This window comes from Nannobrachium achirus, assembly GCF_963921795.1.
Source record: "Nannobrachium achirus genome assembly, chromosome: 12".
NCBI classification, from domain to species: domain Eukaryota; kingdom Metazoa; phylum Chordata; class Actinopteri; order Myctophiformes; family Myctophidae; genus Nannobrachium; species Nannobrachium achirus.
This window is the reverse complement of record NC_137832.1, coordinates 62,542,327-62,549,607: the sequence shown is the minus strand read 5'-3', so window position 1 is coordinate 62,549,607 and position 7,281 is coordinate 62,542,327.

Sequence of the window (7,281 nt, the reverse complement as noted above, 5' to 3'; positions counted from 1 at the left end):
TCAAACATATTCAAAAAAATTACAAACTTAACTTCAGTGTAAGCTAGAAGACTTGTCTAGGTCCAGTTGCAAATTGCAGACAGGACTTCTTTTATGGCGGCTTTGAAGGAGCTAGGGAGTCTTCGGAATAGAAAAGTTTGGGAACCACTGGCTAGATTTCTTTTGACGCAAGCTTTTTGCAGGATCAGCACCACTCTGTCAAAAGGTATTTTAGGGACTGACTTAAGACAGCTGTGAGTTGAATGTGGGGTGTAATGCACGCACATCACAAGTGGCGAAAAATTACGTGTATTAAAAAAATCAAAAAGGGGCGTGGCCTAATGGCTCAATAGCGCCCCCTACAAAATGTCAAAGGCGCAGCCCCACTATACGGTTTCACCTAAGCGTACGGAAATCGGTGCACACCTGTATCATGTCCGGACTCTTAGCGCCAAGTCCGAAACCAAACAGGAAGTCAGCAATTTTGACTTCTTTGTGGCGCATTTTTGGCCATTTTCACGTGTCAAACTTTAACAAACTCCTCCTAGGGGGTTAATCGGATCAACTTCGCTCGGCATACACAAGACACCTTAACGATGAAAAGTTGTGCGGAACGTGAGTTTTCGTAAAACTGTGTGACCGTGGCGAAGCGTCAAACTTCCTTCGCCAAACAGGAAGTGCCCCCTCTTCTAATTGGCCGATACTTGATTGTTCCTTTTTTTGGCTATAACTCATCAACCGTTTGTCGTACAAACTTGTGGATGGTGTCATTTGACTTGTTTCAGTCCTTGTCCATAATTGGTTTAACTTAGCCCCGCCCCCTCTTCTGATTGGCCGAAACTTTATTTTACTGTAACTCATCAACCGTTTGTCGTACAAACTTGTGGGTGGTGTCATTTGACTTGTTTCAGAGTTCTTCACCATAATTGGTTTAACTTAGCTCCACCCCCTCTTCTGATTGGCCGAAACTTTTTTTTGCTATAACTCATCAACCGTTTGTCGAACAGACTTGTGGGTGGTGTCATTTGACTTGTTTCAGAGTTCTTCACCTTAATTGGTTTAACCTAGCTCCGCTCCCTCTTCTGATTGGCCGAAACTTTATTTGGCTTTAACTCACCAACTGTTTCTTGTAAAAACTTGTGGGTGGTGTTATTTGACTTGTTTTAGAGTTCTTCCTCTTAATGGGTGTAACTAAGCCCCACCCCCTCATCTGATTGGCTGCTGCCCCTTGTGACTTGGGTAGAGCTGCGAGGGCCCGGTCATCGCTGCTTGCAGCTTTAATTACCTGTATGTAATGAATGAACACAAGCATGCACGCACGCGTGTTTAGGATGTTGTTGATTGTTCTTGTATTCAGAGAGTGACCCTGAAGCTCTCTGTTAATTATGACCTTGTTCCTATCTCTCCTCTCCTCTCCTCTCCTCTCCTCTCCCCTTTTAACCCCTTACTGTCTCTCTGTCAGTCTCTGTGGTACATGGATATAAGCAGCTCTTCTCAGTGTGTGCTTTGATCCAGGGGAGCGTTGGGGGCTCAGTGGCCTTTTGACAGATCAACATGGCAGTCAGTGTGTGACCAATCTCTGCCTCTCTCTCTCTCTCTCTCTCTCTCTCTCTCTCTCTCTCTCTCTCTCTCACACACTGTGTCACTACAACTTGTCTCTCTCTTTCTCTGCCTTGTACTCGTCCACTCTGTCTCTTTTCTCTCTCTCTCTCTCTAAATTAAACATCGGTTAAATTGCTGAGTTGGTAGCGCTTCGTGGACGGCCCCGGCGATAAAGCAGTGACAGTTACATGACACGGTCGTCCCTGCCACCCCAGGGACGAGACGAGACAGTCATACAACCACACTGCATGTTAATTTAACTGATAGCATTGTAGGGGGGGGGGGGGGGGGGGGGAGAGAGAGAGAGAGAGAGAGAGAGAGAGAGAGAGACGAAAAGAGCGGAGAGCGTATCGTCGACAGGAGAGATAGAAAGAGGGAGAGAGAGCCGACAGAGAGAGCATAGGGCAGATAGAGAACGAGAGAGAGCGAGCCGATAGAGCGAGCTCGGAGCAGATGGAGACGTAGAGAGAGAGAGCGAGAGGCGATAGAGGGAGCATAGAGCGTGCACTGCAGTGACCTAGTTGTTGCAACCCTCCTTTGAAGTCCACATGCAGGCTGATCTCTCAGAGTGTCTATAGGCTACGGCTGATCTGCTGCACACAGCTTTATTAACACAACCGCGGTGGGGGGGGGGGAGGGGGGGGGAGAGAGAGAGGAGAGAGAGGAGAGAGAGAGAGAGAGAGAGAGAGAGATATTGAGCAATAGAACATTGCAAGTCAAGGACTCTCACATTTTATTTGTATTCGGCCGCAGACCCCCGCCTGAAAATGTTTTGCGCCAGGGACCCCCCTCGAAGATTTATGTTTTAAAGCGTTCAAAATTCCCCCAAACATTTTTTGATATTTTTCATACACGTCAAAAAAAAAAAAAATAGCAGATTTTCAAGTTTGTACAGTAGATCTGCTATTTTCAAACATTTTGTACTTTTACTTTTAATACTTTAAGTACATTTTGATGCCAATACTTTTGTACTTTGTACATTTCTTATGGTGGAGTAGTGAATCCCAAATTTTGAACCCATCATACACCTTGAGCGCGCGTGCATGTGTGTGTGTGTGTGTGTGTGTGTGTGTGCCTGTGCGTGCGTGTGGTGTCCAGGCCAAATGCGAGCTCTTATCCTTTAGCCCTCTCGTGCTGTCAGGAGAGCTGACCTAGTATTGTCCAATCAGTCTTTCTGCCCTCTCGTGTGGCCGTCCTGTGCCAACACACTGTACTCTGTGCGCGTGTGTGACAGTGCACGTGCACCGTTTGTGTGTGTGTGCGTGCATCTGTGCGCGTGTGTGTGTGTGTGTGTAAGCTTGTCGATCAGCGACAGCACACAAAAAGATAGAATATAAGAGGCTTCTAACCGACATAGGCAATATTATGTTTGTGTGTGACCCAGTTCAATGGCCAGTGTTTCCCCCCATCGTGTTAGAGACCACCAGACCCTCTGGTCGCTTGTGTGTGTGTGTGTGTGTGTGTGTGTGTGTGTGTGTGTGTGTGTGTGTGTGTGTGTGTGTGGTTTCACCAGCAGGGAAGAGTGACACCGTGGCCCCTCCCTTAACAACATGGCCGCTTGGTGAACTCTCTCAATTATCCCAGCCTTTTCTCTTTTTTCTCTTTTCGCCTTCCATCTATGCACCCCTTCTCCCCCCTCCCCCCCGGTCTGTTCACCTGCTCCCAGTCCTGTGTGTGTATGTGTGTGTGTGTGTGTGTGTGTGTGAGGACATACTCTGCTGGGGGCATGCTTAACCTTATTCCTGCTCACCAACACAATGAGACGCACGCACGCACACACGCACACACACGCACACACGCACGCGCACACACACACACACACACACACACACACACACACACGCACACGCACACACTTAAATACACACTTCTGTTCAGGTTAGGGCTTCTTCAATTAAAAAAATCCCTCTACTTTTTCCCGCTCTTCCCTCCCGCCTCTCTCTCTCTCTCTCTCTCTCTCTCTCTCTCTCTCTCTCTCTCTCTCTCTCTCTCTCTCCTCTCTCTCCTCTTTTCTTTCGTTCCCTGTGTGTTCTGCGTCCGTCCGTTCTGGGCGCCTCAGGCCCTGAGGTGTGGTGCATGCTGGGATAGATTGCATACAGGACAGGTACTCTGTACCTGCTGTCCACGGCCATTTCAAATGACTTAACCCTCAAATACCGGGACAGGTAGATTTGAACCACTTTGACCATTATTTTATGCTTTAACTATTGAAAATAGCAGATATACAAGCTCACTGTGCGGCACCGAGTGCCGCGTTGAGAGCTTGTATATCTGTTTTTCTTTTTTTATCGTGAAAATGTCTTTGACCCGACTTCTAATTCAGTGGTTCTCAAACTTTTTCATGTCAAGGACCCCCAAAATTACATGTGTTTGGCCGTGGACCCCCATCTCAAAATATGCTGTTCCAGGGCCCCCCCCCCCCCCCCCGCCAGAAGCAGAGATTTGACTTACAAAAGTTTGCTTTGAAAAATATATATTGAAAAATGTGCACACATTGTCATGATTTTTCAAAAATAGCAGGTCTACCAGTGTGTGAGCTTGTATATCTGCTATTTTTCAATATTTAAAGCATTCAATAATTCTAGGCCTAAATGGATTAATTAGCCTCTCTCTCTCCCTCCCTGTCACTCCCTCCCTCGGTCACGTTTCTCTCTCTCTCTCTCTGTCTGTCTCTCTCTCTCTCTGTCGGTGTCATCAGAGGGGACAGGAGATGATTGAGATCATGTGACACGGCGCGTCCCTCGCCACGCGGCGTCTCTTTCTAGGTCACGCTCCGGCTGTGAAGGCGACTGCTTATTACCTCCTGGAATAAGAAGTCACACACATGCGCACGCACACACACAAGCCCACGTGCCCACACACATACACAGACGCGCGCACGCGCTCAGCAGCGTCTGCGGTGTGTCAGTCGTACTTAACAGTCTGTGCGTGTCACTTCCCCTTTTTTATTATAATTATTATTATTATTATATATTTGTTTTGCTGTTGCGCAGCCTCCACGACCACCGCTCAGTTCACACAGGTGTGATTTTTTCTTCTTCTTCCGTCGATTCCACAGTCGAGCCGAGAAAGCGAGGCGAAAGCGAGACTCCTCCTCCTCCTCGCCGCAACGTCCTCGTTAAGTTGTCGTCACTTGTGCCCGCCGCTATTCGTCTCGGCTTTGTGTGAGTGAGGTGCCGCGACAAAGTCATTTTGTGTGTGTGAGCGTCGGTTAACTTCTTCCTGAGATGGTGAAGTGAAGATAGGATGAACTTGTCCACTGTTCATGTCTGAGTTTTGTTGACACACATGCAGTACAGCAGTGGTTCAGAACACAAAAAAATAGAATATAAGAGGCTTCCACTCAACATAGGCGATATTATCGTTGTTGTCGGGTGGAAACCTTTCATGTCCAAAACCGTTCGTTTTGCATTTATCATTTTAAAAATGATTTAAACTAGTGAAAACAGCAGATCTACAAGCACACAACGCCTCGCACCGCGTGGCGTTGTGTGCTTGTAGATCAGCTGTTTTCACTAATTTTGTGTGACGGCTTTGTCTGATGAAGCAGGGCTTTACTTTGCAAAAGAACGTACAAATTTGAAACTTGGAGATACAAGGTTTCTGGCCAGTAAACTTCTTCCTGAGATGGTGAAGTGAAGATAGGATGAACTTGTCCATTGTTCATGTTTGAGTTTTGTTGACACACATGCAGTACAGCAGTGGGTCTCAACCTTTTCAGGCCGCGAACCCTGAAATAATCATATTTTATAGAGGCGTTGTGAGCACGTAGATCGGCTATTTTCTCAATTTCAGCCTCTAATATTTGACAATTTGGCCAATGTTTAATTTGCCATTTTAGTGGTATTAAAAATCCTTAAAGTTATACTGTGTAAGTTGCTAAACTAGTGGTCAGTAGCGGTATTGCTTTTTTCGCCCGGAGTCACTCGCGGTCCACCGCCGCGGACCACCGCCGCGGACCACCGGAGCGGCGCCGCAAACCCCCGCGACCGCCGCAAACCCCCGCGACCGCCGCAAACCCCCGCGACCGATACAAATCCGTGGAGGGGTAGAACGCATCTTTTCTGGCCAGGATTTGGGGATTAAGAGGTTAAGAATCCTTCACCATGGTAAACACTGTAGCTGAGCGAGGCTACTTCCTGAAGACGCGGCAGATAAGCTGTGATTGGCCGGTAGTGTATCATGTGTGTATGATTCGCGATGTGATTGGCCAACGTATACAGATGACGCAGATGACGCTATTTTTCCGCAAAAACCGGACCCCGGCAAGGATCATAGAAAACATATAAAGAGAAGGCTTTAGAAGCTGAAAATAACGGAGTGGGTGTTCTAAAACTTTAGCGATTTAACAGTTAGGACAATTTTAAGATTTGTTTTATAAAAAAAGTTACATGGTATAACTTTAAATTGTCACTTTAGTAATGTGCAGATATACCCTCTATACACTTACACTTTATGTTGGTTTGTTTACTGTTGAATGAGAGAACAATGTTGCTCATTAACCGGGCGCCCCCCCGAAATAATTTGGGGACCCCCCCCCCCCCCCCTTTGGGTCCCGACCCACATGTTGAGAACCACTGTTTTAGATGACAAGGTTAAAATGGAGTTTGAAGTTACAATAGGGTTTGTATCTGGAAGGGGGCGTGTCTGGTGAAATGAATATTAAATATAAAATATCTAAACACTGTATCGGGCAACTTAAAAACTGTCCTGTTGTGTTTCCGAAAAGCCTGATTAGATGATGAAAAAAAATCACCAAAAGTTTTTATAAGTAAAATATCCCTTTAACACAGGGGTCTTCAACAGGGGGTCCAGGACCCCTAGGGGGTCCTCAGAGTTACTACAGGGGGTCCTCCATATCTTTGTGTGATGGTAACTTTTTTTCCTCCTTTTTTATATTAACTATTTGAACCCTAGCGTCCATATTCAGAGAACTTTAGCCAAAAATAGCAGATCTACAAGCTCACAACGCCTCGCGCTGCGAGGCGTTGTGAGCTTGTAGATCGGCTATTTTTGGCAAATAGCTTTGGTGTAGAGGGGAAAAAGAGCAGACAAAGTACAGAGCGAATGGTCAAGTTTATTTTATTATATTGACGGTTCAAGTGTTTAAATATCTGAAAACACAAATTGACATGAATCCAAAACACACTGACGATTGTGCTGTCAAACGATGAAACTATATGGAATCTATGAACAGCTTGTGGGGGTCCCTGCTTCATCTCTCTCTCAACTAAGGGGTCCTTGGCCTGAAAACGTTGAAAACACACTGTTGGCCCTCGCCACCGACTGTCAAGGTCTTGCGAGGTGGGTGGTGGTGTGGTGTGATTTTTCTTTTCCTTTCTCCTCTCTTTCTCCTTAACCCTTTATTGTAACGGCGTGGCCGACGGCCTCACTGCCAGCATGTGATCATCGGCCGTCGTCAATGACTAAATGAGTTCCCATCTCCTGGAGGGACAGGCGGGCATCTCAGGGGGGTTGGGATGGGATGGGATGGGTGGGGGGGTGGGGGGGTTGATGTTGCCGTGGAGATGTGCAGCCTCCCTCCCTACCCCGGTGCGAGCCATAGAGCCACAGCTAGCTTTAGCCCCGGCTAGCTTCAGGCCTGCGTTTAAAAAGCTGCTCTCCGCTAAATTAAGTTTGGCTGTATTCAGCCTGTGGCTCCTCCGTGCACAAGCACAGGGGCACACACACACACACACA